This window comes from Euprymna scolopes, chromosome 46 (assembly GCF_053919585.1).
Source record: "Euprymna scolopes isolate OS-2025 chromosome 46, ASM5391958v1, whole genome shotgun sequence".
Classification (NCBI taxonomy): Eukaryota; Metazoa; Mollusca; class Cephalopoda; order Sepiida; family Sepiolidae; genus Euprymna; species Euprymna scolopes.
The window spans coordinates 132,534,290-132,551,789 of NC_136527.1; the positions used below are offsets into that span (position 1 = coordinate 132,534,290).

Sequence of the window (17,500 nt, forward strand, 5' to 3'; positions counted from 1 at the left end):
TTAATTTATGTTAATAAATGAAGTAGTTATATATATATATATATATATATATATATATATATATATATGTATATATATATATATATTTATAAATGCATATATTATATTTATAGTTTTATTAATGCGTGTATATATATATATACATATATATATATATATATATACATATATATATATATATATATATATATATATATATATATATATATATATGCGTACCTACGAATATTGAAAAAAAAAGAAAGAATCACCTTTTTCTTTACTATATTCCCTCTGCTTAACTTATTTTGTTTTCAAGTAAGATCTTTGACTTACTTATTGTTTATATATATATATATATATATATATATATATATATATATATATTTATAAATACATATATTATATTTATAGTTTTATTAATGCGTGTGTATATATATATATATATATATATATATATATATATATATATATATATATGCGTATCTACCTATGTCAGTTTTCTCTTATTTCTCGCCAATTAAAAAAAAACGACAATAGCGTGATATAACTGAGAATATCGAACAAGATTCCCGAGTTCGACCGTATTTGTGTGTGTGTGTTTTTTTTACATTCATATATACGTATGTATATATATATATAAAAAAAAACAATATACTATTAGCAAAATACGCCAGAGAAACAATCTCAGTACACATAGATTCGAAAAAGTTTTCAAAAAACAAATGTATAACAAATAAATGTTATCAAAGGCAAGATAAGTTACTTTTCTACCAAACTGGATAATATTTTAATGTTTTTATTCAATGTAACATGTTTATTCAGCTCGAAAAGCATACAGTGTTCACCGATGTATTGGAAATTCAAAATGGCGCCCGACCCTTTCTTTAATTCGGTAAGTTTGGGAAAAGATGTTATAGATAAAAAAAACTAGACAAAATACTGTTAGAAATTCGCTCAATATGTGTTACCGTGATATAGGTTGACATATATTCGGTGGGTTTTTAACAATATTTTGTCAAGTTTTTTTTTTATTTATAACACCTTTTCCCGAACTTACCGTGTTAAAGAGAGAGTCTGGCGCCATTTTTTATTTTTCAATACATCGGTAAACACTGTATGTTTTTCGAGCTGAATAAACATGTTACATTGAATAAAAACACAAAAAATATAGCCAGTTTGGTAGAAGAGTAACTTATCTTGCCTTTGATAACATTTATTTGTTATATATATATATATATATATATATATATATATATATATATATATATATATATATATATATATATATATATACTAGCATTTCAGCCCGGCGTTGCCCGGGTGTTTGGAGGTGTATGTTGAGAAAAAAAAGAAAAAGAAAAAGGGGTCAATTTTTTTAAACTTTGACCCCTATTATGTCCCCTTAACATTTATTGTTTTGGACTCAAATCAAGTTATTAAGTTATATCCATGTCCAAGGAACCTATATCTAAAATTTCAAGTGTTTAGACCCACAATTGGCGGAGGAGTTTGGTAGAATTCTCAAAGGTCAAATCGTTGAACTTTGACCCCTTGCTCGGGTGTTTGGAGGTGTATGCTGTGCAAAAAAAGCAAAAAAATAAAAAAAATGGTTAATTTTTAAAAACTTTGACCCCTATTATGACCCCTTAAAATTTATAGTTTCGGGCTCAAATTAGTTTATTAAGTTAGATCCAGGTTCAAGGAACCTATATCTAAAATTTCAAGTGTTTAGACCCAAAATTGTCGGAGGAGTTTGGTAGAGTTCTTAAAGGTCAAATCGTTGAAATTTGACCCCTTAACAGCCAAATTTCTGGCTGACACCCGTCACATCGATTTTCCCAAATCTCAGTACCCAGTATTTCAAATTTCGAGTCTATAGACTAAAAATTGACAGAGTTATTGCGTAGGGAAATGTACACAGACAGACAGACACACAGACACACAGACAGACAGACAGACAGACACGTTCACTTTTATAGATATATATATATATATATATTGTTTTTTACAACTTTTTCGAATCTATGTGTACAGTAATACAAACACCAGTTTCCTCTTAGAATGTCGCCAATTTACAAAAAAAAAAAAAAGCGCGATAATAAAATGTATATAAGAAACATTTCCAAAACTTTTCGAAAGCCGTTTTAAGGTAAGAAAATAAAAGCCCGTGTTTTATATAGAAAAAAAGCAGAAATAAATATGTCCGTGGTTCATAATGGTCCCATGAGACACGTAAATTCAATGACTACAAAAAAAAAAAAAAAAGATGATTTTTTTTTATTTTTTTAAATTATTAGAAAATTGGAATCCGGTCAATAATAAAGGCAATTAAACTGCAGTTCTCGTGTGTCTGGAATTAGAAAGCAAGAAATTTAATTCGATTTCAGCTTTCAGAAAATTATCCGTGGGTTGGGCTAGAGTTAGGGTTTTGTGAATATTTTATTTAGACGAAAGAAAATCGATCGCCAGAGGATTCTTTCGTATTATACAAGATAAACCAACTCCGTAACATATTCTGCAAAGTTCTTACACGTCACAAAAGAAAATAAAATAAAATAAATAAATAAATAAAAATTAAGACGAAATCAAAGGCAATGGTCTATCTACCTGAAACTACACATTGTGTGTGTTTATGGGGGTCACCATGAACGGGCACCACACCAAGTTATTAGGCTCAAGGAGAGGGGAAAGGGCGAGGAGAGAAAGCACTAACCAGACCTCCGTTAGCTGAGTGCAAAGAGGATTGGGACCTTGGGGAGGCTTATTGCTACCCAAATTCCAGTGAGGACCAATGACCGCCGCCAACGAGAAATCAGTGGTAAGCGGCTGTTGCGACAACGCAAATTCTTTTGCAAACGGTTATCGAAAGATAATAATTTATCGAAAGAGGTTGAGAGCGCTGGAAATCTGGGTAGACTTGTCACTCAGACTACAGGGAAAACCACAAATTGCTCTCAAATAGCAATCTTTGATGATGACTTGTGTGACTACGCCTAGTGAGTAAATAATAATAATAATAATAATAATAATAATAATAATAATAATAATAATAATGATAATAATAATTAACAAGAAAGAAAAATCCTGTCAGATCGTAGACTTTGCAGTCCCAGCTGATCACAGGGTGAGTATGAAAGAAAAGGAGAAACGAAGCAAATACACAGAGCTAGCCAGAGAGTTAAAAGGGATTTGGATGATGAAGAAAGTCCAAATAGTACCGATAATAGTAGGATCACTAGGAACAATCCCGAAAAACTTCGAAAAAAGGAATGTCAGAAATTGGAATCAGAGGAATAACTGCAAAAGTACAACGACTAACGATAATGAAAACGGCTGAAATATTAAGGAAACCCCTTGAATGCGGAGAATAATACAAGACAATATAACGAATAAGCGTTACAGGGAATGAAGAAAACCGAAGCTGCATATTTACAAGTTCTACACCCCCCCCCCATCATGCATTCCCCCCATTGTTTCATCACCGATCCCCCCCCAAAAAAAAATGATACCAAAGGGCCGAGAAGGGTCAATAAGGACTGAAAGACCGAGGAGCGAGCGCCAACCAGACCTCGGCTGGACAAGCGCAAAGAGAACAGGGACCTTGGGGAGGCTGAGTGCCACTCAAACTCCAGTATAAACCAATGGCCACTACCAGCGAGAAATCAATGGTAAGCGGCTGTTGCGATGATGCAAATTCATTTGCAAATGCTATCGAAGGAGGTGGAGAGAGCTGGACGTCTGGGGAGACTTGTTGTCACTCAGCTTCCAGAGAATACCACAGGTTTCCAAACCGATCGTTTGTTGACTTGTGTGAAAGCTCCATGTGAGCCAATAATAATAATAATAATAATAATAATAATAATAATAATAATAATAATAATAATAATAATAATAACACTAATAACAATAATAGCAATAATAATAATAATGATAACAATAATAATATTAATAACAATAATAATAATAATAACAATAATAATAATAACAATAATAATAATAACAATAATAATAATAATAAAAATATTAACAATAATAATAATAACAATAATAATAATAATGATAACAATAATAATAATAATAACAATAATAATAATAATAATAATAACAATAACAATAATAATAATAATAACAACAATAACACTAATAGCAATAATAATAATAATAACAATAATAATAATAACAATAATAATAATAATAACAACAATAATAATAACAAAACAATAATAATAACAATAATAATAATAATAATAATAATAATAATAATAACTAGGATCAAGAAGAATCAAAGGGTCGAAGGAAGGAGAGAACTAAGGGGGGGATTCCACTGGATGGGTGCTGGGACCTACTGGGAGCTTATAGCTGCCCAATGGTCGCTGTTGCCAGCAGTTGCGATAACGTAAATGCAACGTATATCAAAATAGGTGGAGTGAACGGGAAATCGGTGTGTGTGGGGGGGTTGTTTTCACTCAGAACCCAGGGAACACTGGTAAACAACCACAACAACAACAACAACAACAATACAAATAATAATAATAATAATGAGGAGACTTACTGTCACTCTGATTCCAGGGTTGCTGTAATAACGCCGAATAGGTTGCGTTCTCTGTTAGTGGGGGAGAAATCCTTCACGGCTGAGACAATTTTTATTTTTTGTCCCTTTTCTCCACATTAAAAAACGACCCTGGTGTCTAACTCTGTCCCGTGGGGAGGCATTGTAAATAGGAACAATGAAAAGAAACGTAGGTCATTGGGATATTGAGGAGACTTGCTGTCCCTCGGATTCCAGGTAGATTTCTGGTGATATTTGTGTGAAATTTAAGACGTAAACACTGACAAAGACCAATCAACTCGAAGCTACATAATAATAATAATAATAATAATAATAATAATAATAATAATAACCAGTATGAGCGCTGCGTCCTAGTGGACGTTTATTCCTACCCAAATCCTGGTGAAGACCAATGGCCGCTGCCAGCAAGAAATAAATGGTAAGCAGATGTTGCGATAATGCAACGTAATTTGCAATAGTTATCGAAAGACTCTAGGGAACACCAGCGATTATTGTCAGTGAGAACTCCTAGTGAGTACAAATAATAATAATAATAATAATAATAATAATAATAATAATAATAATAATGAGGAAGACCGATGAGAGAAAGCACTAGCCAGACCTCCACTGGTTAAGTGCAAAGAGTGCTGAGACCTTGGGGAGGCTTATTGCCACCGATATCCCAGTGAAGACTAATGGCCGCTGCCAACGAGAAATCAATGGTAAGCGGCTGTTGCTATAACGCAAATTCTGGAGAGTGTTGGACATCTGAGGAGACTTGTTGTCACTCAGACTCCAGGGAACACCACAAGTTGTTCTCGAAGAGCAATCTTTGATGCTGACTAGTGAATAAATGATAATAATAATAATAAATAAATAAGAAGAAGAAGAAGAAGAGGAAGGATATGTTGGAGACTTGCTGTCACCCAGATTCCAGGGTTGGTGCGATATTAGTAACTCCAAATAGGTTAAGATAACAACGAAAAGAAACGTAGATTATTGGAGTACTGAGGAGATTTGCTGTCCATCAGATTCCAGAGAATGCCACTGGTCTTTAGCAAGAAATTCTTGGTGAAAGTTTGTCTGGGATTTCCAGGGTAATAATAATAATAATAATAATAATAATAATAATAATAATAATAATAATAATAAACGGTTGTTGTCAGTGGAAAACCAATGGTAGACGGCTGTTGCGAAAATGCAAAGACGATTTGCAACTGTTATCGAAAGAGACGGATAAGGATGGAAATCTGGGTAAACCTGCTCTCACTCAGAACCCAGGGAACCTCACTGGGTATTCCCGGTCACTAATACTACTACATCTACTACGACTACTACTATTATTATTAATAATAATAATAATAATAATAATAATAATAATAATAATAAGGTTACAAATGTGTAGGGACCTGTTGAAGATAGAAGCGTTCAGAAAGTTTTTATATTTTACTAGGAAGTTATCACTTATCAAGGCCCGAAGGCCATTCGAGGATAAGGGTTGATGAATGTAAGGTGGTGCAGTAATCGATAATGGCGTAAGTTGGGTAGAATTTTGATTATTTATGAGGACGGCTCAACAAGAACTTGGATTTGAAAGCTACCATGTTGTATTCAAGCGGGAAGCAGGCCAGCGGAACAGGGCTCCAAAGGCGGGCAGTTCTGGGAAAGGAGCTTTGTTCGCGGAATCTGAGTTTAAGTTTAGGCACAGATAGTGGGCGAACCGAGGATTTTTTTTTTTTACACAGGAATCACCACTTATCCAGGCCCGGGGCCACTCGAGGATAAGGGTTAATGGGTATACATCAGTCAATGGGATTATAGCGTAGTAAACATAAGTAGTGGAATTTTGTAAATTGGATTACTTGGGGGGTAGGCGGTTCATCAGGGACTTGTTTACATTGGACTTGAAGACGGTTGAAGAAGGTTGTAGTTAGCTGGAAAGCAGGCAATCGGAAGAGAGTTCCACAGGCGTGCAATTCTAAGAAAGAAGCTTTGTTCATGGAATCTACGTTTAGGTTTGGGCACAGATAAAGAGTGTGGGAAATTATTGACAGTGGTTTTGGCTAGATGAGTGTTTTATGAACGTTTTGCGAGGAGGCTCATAGATTGAAGCTCAGACGAGCACTTGCCATGAAAATAACGATAAAGCAAAGACAGTCTCGCAACGTCTCTTCTATTTTGGACTCTGTCAAGGCAGGATAAGCTGCTTCTAAGAGATTTGTGGTGTTTTTTTTTTTGTTTTTTGTTTTTTTTTGGGGGGGGGGGTTCGTTTGTTGGGTTTTTTTTTTGCGGATGTAAAGGACTTTTCCGGCGTGGATTTTCCTCGATGTGAAAATGATATATCCGAAACTGTAACTTTCTTTTTTATATATATATATATATATATATATATATATATATATATATATATATATATTACATAGGCGTCACCACTTATCAAGGCCGATAGGCCACTCAAGGATAAGGGTTAAAGAGTGTAGTGTAGTCAAAAGGACAATATAGTAATCGATAGTAATGGAAGTTCGGTAAATTTGTTAACTTAAGTGGAAGAACGGCTCATCAGAAACTTGTTCACGTTGGACTTGAAGACAAACATATATATATATATATATATATATATATATATATATATATATATATATAATGTTTTCCCCCCTGGAAAAAAAAATAAATAAATAATCTCGCGATTCCAACTCTGTGTAGGAGACGTTTTCAAATGTGGGTTATGGCATTTGGGGGAGGGGGGAAGAAGAGGTTGCTTGGGGAGTTAGGGTTAAACTTATGGCGGACGGGTGAGTGAAGGTGTTTGTCTTGGATCGAAGGAAAGGCAAGACGCCAGTGGTGCGTGTGTCGAATATGACGCGAATGATACAATACGTCCGACGCTTCGGTCCGTCAGCGATGGAATGGTTTTTTGACAAGGAATCGAAAGACGGCGTGCGTGTGCTCGTGTGTTCGTAGAAGAACTGATTCCAGTTGTACTTCGATCTGAGAAATTAAAAAAAAAAAAAAAAAAGAACCTAGATACATAGAGAGGAGATGACGAGAAAAAGGCAACGTTCGGAGGACGGAGGTGTAGGTGTGGGTAGGTGTGAACCGACTTTTTTTTTCCTGCTCTATGCGTGCGAAATATCGGTATACTTCAATGCCTTAGAGATGGAAACGTGTTCTTTAATAGAGTAAGTGGTAAGATTGTAGATAACGACGTTGAATAGTAATAATAATAATAATAAGAAGAAGAATAAGAAGAAGAAGAAGAAGAAGAAGAAGAAGAAGAAGAAAAAGAAGCTGTTTATTTATTTATTGAAGTAGCTAAGTGGGTCATGCGTTGGGCTGACACAGTTGAGGAGGGCGTCATCTTAACACCTGGGGACATATTTGTTTTGTTTTTTTCACGTCACTTTCATAGTTCAGGTCTTTTTTTTTTTTTTTTTTTTAATCCGTGCCTGTTGCGGCCTTTTTTTTTTTTTATACATACATCGCATTTATGTGTCGGGAGAGATGCGACACAAGGGCCGAGTAAGTAAAACCAAAGAGCAAGCGGTCTAGGAAAAAAAATCACATTTTGACTTGCAAAACAGAAAAAAAAAAAAAAATGCCTGTGCTGCTATCCTGTCACTATTCCCTGGTAGGGTCCAATCAGGCGATTAGCAATAGACTCACTTATAAAGGCCAGGAGGCCACTCGAGGATAAGGGTTAATAGTATCGTAGTAAGCCGTAGTAGTGGAAAATTGGTAAATTGGATTACTAAAAGGGGACGGTTCGTCACGAATTTGTTTACGTTAGACTTGAAGACAACCATATTGTAGTCAGTTGGAAAGCAGGGAAACGGAAAAGAGTTCCACAGGCGTGCAGTTCTAAGAAAGAAACTTTGTTCATGGAATCTATGTTTAGGTTTAGGCACAGATAAAGAGTGGGGGGGATTATGGTATTATTTTACTTTAAGGCCCATCTCACGTTCGTATAGAAAAACATTTGTTATATATATAGATTTCGGTGTGCCTAAAAAGAATATGTTAACCTTTTCCGTCGCAAATTTACTATTTGCGTGGTACGAACCCCTGAACCCTGGGACTATTTTCCGCCATTTCACTGCCATCATTCACGCTACGCGGTAGAGTTTTCTTACATGATGTGTTCACGCGCAAACGTGCCTAAAAAGAATATGTTAACCTTTTCCGTCGCAAATTTACTATTTGCGTGGTATGAACCCCTGAACCCTGGGACTATTTTCCGCCATTTCACTGCCATCATTTACGCTACGCGGTAGAGTTTTCTCACATGATGTGTTCACGCGAAAACGTGCCTAAAAAGAATATGTTAACCTTTTCCGTCGCAAATTTACTATTTGCGTGGTATGAACCCCTGAACCCTGGGACTATTTTCCGCCATTTCACTGCCATCATTTACGCTACGCGGTAGAGTTTTCTCACATGATGTGTTCACGCGCAAACGTGCCTAAAAAGAATATGTTAACCTTTTCCGTCGCAAATTTACTATTTGCGTGGTACGAACCCCTGAACCCTGGGACTATTTTCCGCCATTTCACTGCCATCATTCACGCTACGCGGTAGAGTTTTCTCACATGATGTGTTCATGCGCAAACGTGCCTAAAAAGAATATGTTAACCTTTTCCGTCGCAAATTTACTATTTGCGTGGTACGAACCCCTGAACCCTGGGACTATTTTCCGCCATTTCACTGCCATCATTTACGCTACGCGGTAGAGTTTTCTCACATGATGTGTTCACGCGCAAACGTGCCTAAAAAGAATATGTTAACCTTTTCCGTCGCAAATTTACTATTTGCGTGGTATGAACCCCTGAACCCTGGGACTATTTTCCGCCATTTCACTGCCATCATTTACGCTACGCGGTAGAGTTTTCTCACATGATGTGTTCACGCGAAAACGTGCCTAAAAAGAATATGTTAACCTTTTCCGTCGCAAATTTACTATTTGCGTGGTACAGACCCCTGAACCCTTGGACTATTTTCCGCCATTTCACTGCCACCATTCACTGCTACGCGGTAGAGTTTTCAAACATGCTGTGTTCACGCGCAAACGAGCGTAGTAAAGTGACTTGTCACATCACGAAGGAATCTCTAGCGGACATTACAAATAGCAAGAAAGTTTAAAAGAAAATGGGATTCATTTGTGTGTGTGTGTGTGTGTGTGTGTGTGTGTGTGTGTGTGTGTGTGTGTGTTTGTTACGTAGTTTTTAATGCTTTTTAATTGCCTTTATGTTTTTTGTCTTTGGGGGGGAGGTATTCAATTATAGAACTTGTATAGTTTAACAGGTGCTTCTGCAGTATACTTAACCATTGTTTTTTGACACGGAACACATACCCTTTGCCTATTTTGTTCTCTCCTTCTCATTTCGTTTTCTTCTATGCCAAGATATTTGGTGAATTGAATCGTTTTCTTGTATTTGGACTTTTCATGCTCTTCCAGGACTCTGATCTCGGTATCCTCATCATACTTTATGTGCGGATCTCCTTTCCAGTTCTAATGGAGCACATTTATCCAGACCGAATGTCATGTCTTTAAAGGCATGTATGATTTGTAATAGCCCGCTCAAGTCAGCATCTAAGCTGGCTTAAACTTCTCTGCCTCTTTCTACAGCCTTGTTAATCAGCAACTGCTCTTTTTTGCTAGAATGTAATTACGCGAATACAGCCAAATGAAATGGAGCAAAAGACAGACGAAGACAAAAAAAAAAAATCAAAACAAAGCCATCCGAGTTTTACATAGAAATACCTTTTATTTAAACAGTGTTGAAAAGGAACTAAAACAGTGTGATGCTTTATCCACACATCTATAAAACTGAAAACGCATGTGTGTGAGGACATCTCAACCTATATACTCAACGAACTTTTGATCAATAAACTGGAAATTTGGTATATAGGGTACTCAGACATGTGGAATATTTCTTAATCCGTTTTCATCCGGGAAAAGAGTAACTTAGGGGGTGAACATTGAAAAATTGGCAAACTATTTCACGAATTTTCTGTTTCACGAATGCGCATGCGTTAGTCGTTCTCATGACAAAAGAATTTGCTTGTCCTGCTGATGCTATTCTCTATCTATATAAGAGCCAGGCACGTCCAAGGATGGAATACTGTTGCCACATCTGGGCAGGAGCTGCTAGAAAGGACTTGTCCTGCCTTGATAGAGTTCAAAATAGACTTCGTAGCCTCGTAGGAGACGTCCTTTTCTCTTCCCTGCAACCTCTATCTCACAGAAGAGATGTTGCGAGTTTGTCTCTGCTGTAATAAGAGAGCCAGGTGAATGAACATTTAATATATAAGAATGAGCATTTAATATATAAGAATATCTCACTGCTGATGCTATTCTCTATCTATATAAGAGCCAGGTACGTCCAAGGATGGAATACTGTTGCCACATATGGGCAGGAGCTGCTAGAAAGGACTTGTCCTGCCTTGATAGAGTTCAAAATAGACTTCGTAGCCTCGTAGGAGACGTCCTTTTCTCTTCCTTGCAACCTCTATCTCACAGAAGAGATGTTGCGAGTCTGTCTCTTATGTATCGTTATTTTCATGGAAAGTGTTCGACTGAGCTTCAATCTATGGTCCCCTCTCGCCAAACTTTCACAAGAAACACTCGTCTAGCTGTAAACACTATCAATAATTCCCCCCCACTCTTTATCTGTGCCTAAACCTAAACGTAGATTCCATGAACAAAGCTTCTTTCTTAGAACTGCACGCCTCTGGAATTGTCTTCCGTTTTCCTGCTTTCCGGCTGACTACAATATGGTTGTGTTCAAGTCTAACGTAAATAAGTTCTTGATGAGCCGTTCCATTATAAGTTTTCATTACTAATGTTTACTATATTGTCCAATTTCTACTGTAACACTCTTTAACCCTCATCCTTGAGTGGCCTCTTGGCCTTGATGATGTGGTGATGCCTATGTAAAAAAAAAAGACAATAAGTTTTGGACAATAATTTGAACATATAGTTTTTTTAAACAAAGTCTCCTCATCAGCATAATTATTGGGTGGGTTTTTCTTTTTAAAAGGACACCAAATATAAAGCTAGCATTTATTAAGGAAGATGTATCTGGCACATATTCAAATATAAAGGAAAGTCGTTACTTGTTGATGTTGATAAACAATGTAAGATAAATTGAGATTAAAAATTAGAATAAAATTATGAAGCTGAATTGGGTTTAAATATAAGGTTATAATAAGATGTTTTTAAGAAAATTTAACAAGATATATATATATTTCAGTTTTATAGATATACTAGCATTTCAGCCCGCCGTTGCCCGGGTGTTTGGATGTTTATGTTGAGCAAAAAATAGTAGTAGTAGGAAGGCAGGGTCAAACACGTACCGCGAGGGAGGAAAAGAACGTGGAAAAACCTGACGTCTTTGCTGTTACGACCACCACCAAACGGGAAGTGACGTAGGTTTAAATTCCGGCCAGACAATCGAAAGAAGAGAATGACCTTCGAAAATATCGACAAAAAAAGCGACCCCTCTTATAATGGTGATGCCTTTGTAAAAAAAAAATATATCTTTTTCACGTTAAAAAAAGGAACCGAGTTGTCCTCCTATTATAAGGATGAAGCTAGGCCTTTTAAGTTCGATTTGGGGGATGATACGTCATAACCTACAGTCTTTTCAATAAAAAAAAAAAACTTAAAATAGAGTACAACTGAGACATTTGGAGAGTTCCTTGTCAGAGCATTCTTTCTTATCTTGACAGAGTATAAAATCGACATTACGGTCTAGTGCATAAAGATCTTTTTTTTTTATTTCTATGGCTCTTTTCTCACAAAAGAGACATTACTAATCTTTCTCTACTCTATAATTATTTTAATGCAAGGTGTTCAACTGAACTCCCATTTGGTCTGAAAAGAAAGTGGTAATCTCCAAAAATACCGTCAGGGCTTACAACATGGCCGCCAGAAGAGTCACGTGATCCGGTAGGTGTATCAGAATTCGTAGACATTTTGTAAACATTGTTTTTAAAAAATAAAAAAATAATACTTCTATTATAATCTTTCTCTACTCTATAATTATTTTAATGCATCAATAATTCCCCCCCACTCTTTATCTGTGCCTAAACCTAAACGTAGATTCCATGAACAAAGCTTCTTTCTTAGAACTGCACGCCTGTGGAATTGTCTTCCGTTTTCCTGCTTTCCGGCTGACTACAATATGGTTGTGTTCAAGTCTAACGTAAATAAGTTCTTGATGAGCCGTTCCATAGAAGTTATCAAATTTACCAAATTTTCATTAGTAATGATTACTATATTGTCCAATTTCTTAAATGGAACACGTACATCAAATCTGTTGCCAAGGCCGCTGGAAAAATGGTGGGATCTTTCTATCGATCCAGTAGATATCTCACTGCTGATGCTATTCTCTATCTATATAAGAGCCAGGTACGTCCAAGGATGGAATACTGTTGCCACATCTGGGCAGGAGCTGCTAGAAAGGACTTGGCCTGCCTTGATAGAGTTCAAAATAGACTTCGTAGCCTCGTAGGAGATGTCCTTTTTTCTTCCTTGCAACCTCTATCTCACAGAAGAGATGTTGCGAGTTTGTCTCTGATGTATCGTTATTTTCATGGAAAGTGTTCGACTGAGCTTCAATCTATGGTCCCCCCCTCGCAAAACTTTCACAAGAAACACTCGTCTAGCTGTAAACACTATCAATAATTCCCCCCACTCTTTATCTGTGCCTAAACCTAAACGTAGATTCCATGAACAAAGCTTTTTTATTAGAACTGCACGCCTGTGGAATTGTCTTCCGTTTTCCTGCTTTCCGGCTGACTACAATATGGTTGTGTTCAAGTCTAACGTAAATAAGTTCTTGATGAGTCGTTCCATATAAGTTATCAAATTTACCAATTTATCTAAGTAAGCAGAGATGTCCAGCATAGCCCGGTCGTAAAGTATGCTTAAATATAGTATTTTAATTCTTGCAGATTTCGTGTATATTATTATAGAGTTAATGTTCTATCGATTTTTATATACTGAACTCCAATTTTGGTCTGAAAAGAAAGTGGTAATCTCCAAAAATACCGTCAGGGCTTACAACATGGCTGCCAGAAGAGTCACGTGATCCGGTAGGTGTATCAGAATTCGTAGACATTTTGTAAACATTGTTTTTAAAAAAATAAAAAAAAATAATACTTCTATTATGTTTTAAACGACTGTAATAGTTTATTTTGGAAGTAGATTTCATAAAGAAAATTGACAACCCACTTTAAAAACAGAAATTACGAGTTTTATATATTTTATTCGCAGTTTTTTGTTGGGGGTTGTCAAAAATTCCGCCTAAAATTCTGATACACCTACCGGATCACGTGACTCTTCTGGCGGCCATGTTGTAAGCCCTAACGGTATTTTTGGAGATTACCAAGAAAGTTTACTTTCTTCCGTTGTGTGCTAAACGTTGGCAGAATTTCTCTGAACATGTTTTCTTGCCTAGAATTTCCCGTCTGTGTAATGCCATTTTGTGTTGTTCCACACTAAATTAACTAAGTTTAATAAAACTAGCAGGACTTCTGAAAATTCCACAGTGGACTCTTTCATATGTAATATATTGATGTTGGCATTCTGTGGATGTTCAATGTAGATGGAGACGCCGTGATATTATTGCAGCTCTTTTGTTAAAACTGCAAAAATATTTATCTAAGTAAGCAGAGATGCCCAGCATAGCCCGGTCGTAAAGTATGCTTAAATATATTATTTTAATTCTTGCAGATTTCGTATATATTATTATAGAGTTAATGTTCTATCGATTTTTATATACTAGCGGGACCTGTGGAAATTCCACAGCAGCATTTTTTATATGTAATATATTGTTGCTGGGCATGCTGTGAGAGTTCTATTCAGCATGAATGAAGACACAATCATATTATTATATGGAAAAATGCGCGCATGAAAAGTAATATTCTTAAGATTTTATTAAACCTGGAAAAGTAAAGGACAAGAAATTCAACCTGGAAAAGTAAAGAACAAGATATTCTAGTAAAGTAAAAAATATGGATTTTTTAGACTTAAAATATTGCAGCTAAAAATAAAATTTGAATATTGATAAATATTTTATTTATTATTTGCATATGCTGTTGTTTATTGTTGAGTTAGAAAGGGTGTCAGTCGCTGGATTGAACTTATTTCCCCCCTAGTATTTGCATATATTTATGTAATGAAAATTGTTTTAATAAAATTAATTCATTAGTTAGTTAGTTAGTAGATGGAATTAATAATTTTATAATTTATATAAAAATTAATAATTTTATTATATCATAATTAGGATCATTTAATTCTTTCTTTATATTGGCAAAATTGCAGTAAAAAATATTTATATACAAAAAAGTTATGCAAAATAAAAAAGCGTTAGTCACTTATGTACTTACTCTCCTGTTTGTGAACCCACATATTTTGTTGTAACTTTTTTTCTACTGAACAAATTTTCGAAATTCTTTTTTCAAAATGTAGCTAATGAGGTGTTCTATCCAATTATATAACCTGTTTGAAATTTGGTTGCGAACGGAATTAGTGGTGGGGGTTTGAATGTGTCTCAATTCATTCAATTTCGGACTAAAGCATATATTCAACCACTACCGTGGTTGAATGATTCTAGTTTTTTATTAAAACTGTATCGCCCCCTTATTAAAATACTAACTTTGATATATTTCCTGGGCTGATTATTTCATTACAAACACACCGGTCAATTAACTCACATTTTATCATTTTTTCATAATTATTGAATATGTTACTATGTTCGAAAATAATTTTTCATAATACAGTCTTTTCAATAAAAAAAACTTTCATGACAAACAAGCCATTCCTGAGTACAGTGAGGTCGTTCACTGCTTACGTATCGCGTGAGGAGGTTTATCATTAGCCTACGTAGGTTGAACCGCCATATAGAGAGCGATATTGGAGGGTGAAATGTCTAAAAGAGTTCGACCATATGATCTCGAGCGCGTGGTTCAGTGGGGGAAGATGTGGCTAGTTACCTTTAATGCATCCAAAACCAAACTCCTATCCTTACATCATCAACGCTCTGATCCCCAGCTGGCATCAATTGTGATGGATGGCTTTCGTCTGGGTGAGGCCCCGTGTTTTGACAAGCTTCTGGGTTTGACCTTTACTCCTGATCTGAAATGGAACACGTACATCAAGTCTGTTGCCAAGGTCGCTGGAAAGATGGTGGGATCCTTCTACCGCTCCAGAAGATATCTCACTACTGATGCAATTCTCTATCTATATAAAAGCCAAGTACGGCCAAGGATGGAATACTGTTGCCATATCTGGGCAGGAGCTGCCAAAAACAGCCTATCATGCCTTGACAGAGTACAAAATAGACTTCGTGGCTTAGTGGGGGATGCCCTTTTCTCTACCCTGCAACCCCTCTCCCACAGAAGAGACGTTGCGAGCCTATCCTTGTTTTATCGTTATTTTTATGGCAGGTGCTCGTCTTAACTCCAATCCCTGGTCCCCCCTCGCCATCTTTCACGAAAAACACCCGTCTAGCTGAATCCACTGTGAAAAATTTCCCCTACTCTATATCTGTGCCTAAATCAAAACGCGGATTTCATGAACAAAGCTTTTCTTAGAACTGCACGCCTGTGGAACTCTGTTCCGTCTGCCTGCTTCCCTCCGGACTACAACTTGGATGTCTTCAAGTCTAATGTTAACAAATTCCTAATAAACCGCCCCCTTAAGTAAACACTTCATCAAATCTCCTCACTAACGTAATGTACTTGCAATAACCCTTATCCCTGAGTGGCTTCCGGGCCTTGATAAGTGGTGATCATTGTGTAAAAAAAAAAAAAGAAAAAAAAATATGATTGTTCCAACAATATCTACCGTTCTATAATAGACAGGGATTCAATGCGAATAAGTTCCATATAAGTAAATTCTTGACATCATTAAATAAGAAACTCAAAAGGAAAAACTTACGGAAGTGTTTTCCCTCTGAAGTGGAACGCTGTAGTCTTCCTGGGTTCGCAGTGGTCCATGGTAAGGGGAAAACGGTTGATTTTCTTTCTTGTTGTGGTTCTTACGTGGCTGCAAATATAGGTTCGATTAGAAATCGTTCGCTTATTTCTTCCAAGTGATGTCACCTCAAGTAACAACACAAAGCTGGATACTCAACCAGACTACAGGGTGGTCAAAAAGTCAGGTAACATTTTAAAGAAAAACGATATTAGCAATACACGTATATTTAAGTACCATACATTGAAATATAAAATGAAACAAACATGAAATATGTTTATTTTGTTAATTGTCGTCCATTTCTCTCTATCAGTCGCTGGAAGCGATTAACCACTGATTGTGTAACACGTGTAATCATGTCAGCTGATATCCGCGCAATCTCCTCTTCATTAAATAACTTTAAAGACGCTATTGTATCAGGCTTCTTGCCATAAACGCTATCCTTTACATAGCCCCAAAGCCAGAAATCAGGAGGGGTAGTTTAATATTACACTCAAATATTTAAACAAATAATATTAAACGAATAGAGATTATAATGGATCATATTGTTTTTTCTACCTTTAACATGTTACCTGACTTTTGACCACCCTGTAGATGAATTCTTGTCTTGGAATGCAGTATGATCAAGAGACCAAAAGAAAGATAGACCATATAAGATATTTAAACACACACTAACTTTATTTCAGTTACACCCCTATATTTGAATTGTAACGGACATATTATTTCCATAAAAGGATATAAACTGCGTCATATCTTTTAAAAATATATTAACAGCTATATGACGTTATTCAAAAATCCCTCTCTATTTAACTACGCAAGTCCCCCGCCTATTTTAATGTACTTTCTTCGTTTCCATAATAGGACAGCGTTACACTTTTCACGAGAAAAATTTCAAATATTTGTACTGTTTTAATTTATTATCTTTGTTTCATTCATCCTGATGAGGTTGAGAAATAAAAACGAAACGTTGATGAACACATAAATCGGCT

At 35.9% G+C, this 17,500-nt stretch overlaps 1 protein-coding gene across 1 annotated transcript in view; it reads right to left on the reverse strand.

The window, feature by feature from the left end:
• LOC145271283 (QRFP-like peptide receptor) overlaps positions 1–7,541 on the reverse strand; it is a 463,148-nt gene extending 455,607 nt beyond the window's left edge. The window contains exon 1 of the mRNA XM_080126837.1: positions 4,535–7,541. The gene's annotated coding sequence lies outside the window, so the exon portion shown is untranslated. The remainder of the gene's footprint in view (positions 1–4,534) is intronic.
• Between the last annotated feature and the right edge of the window lie 9,959 nt (positions 7,542–17,500).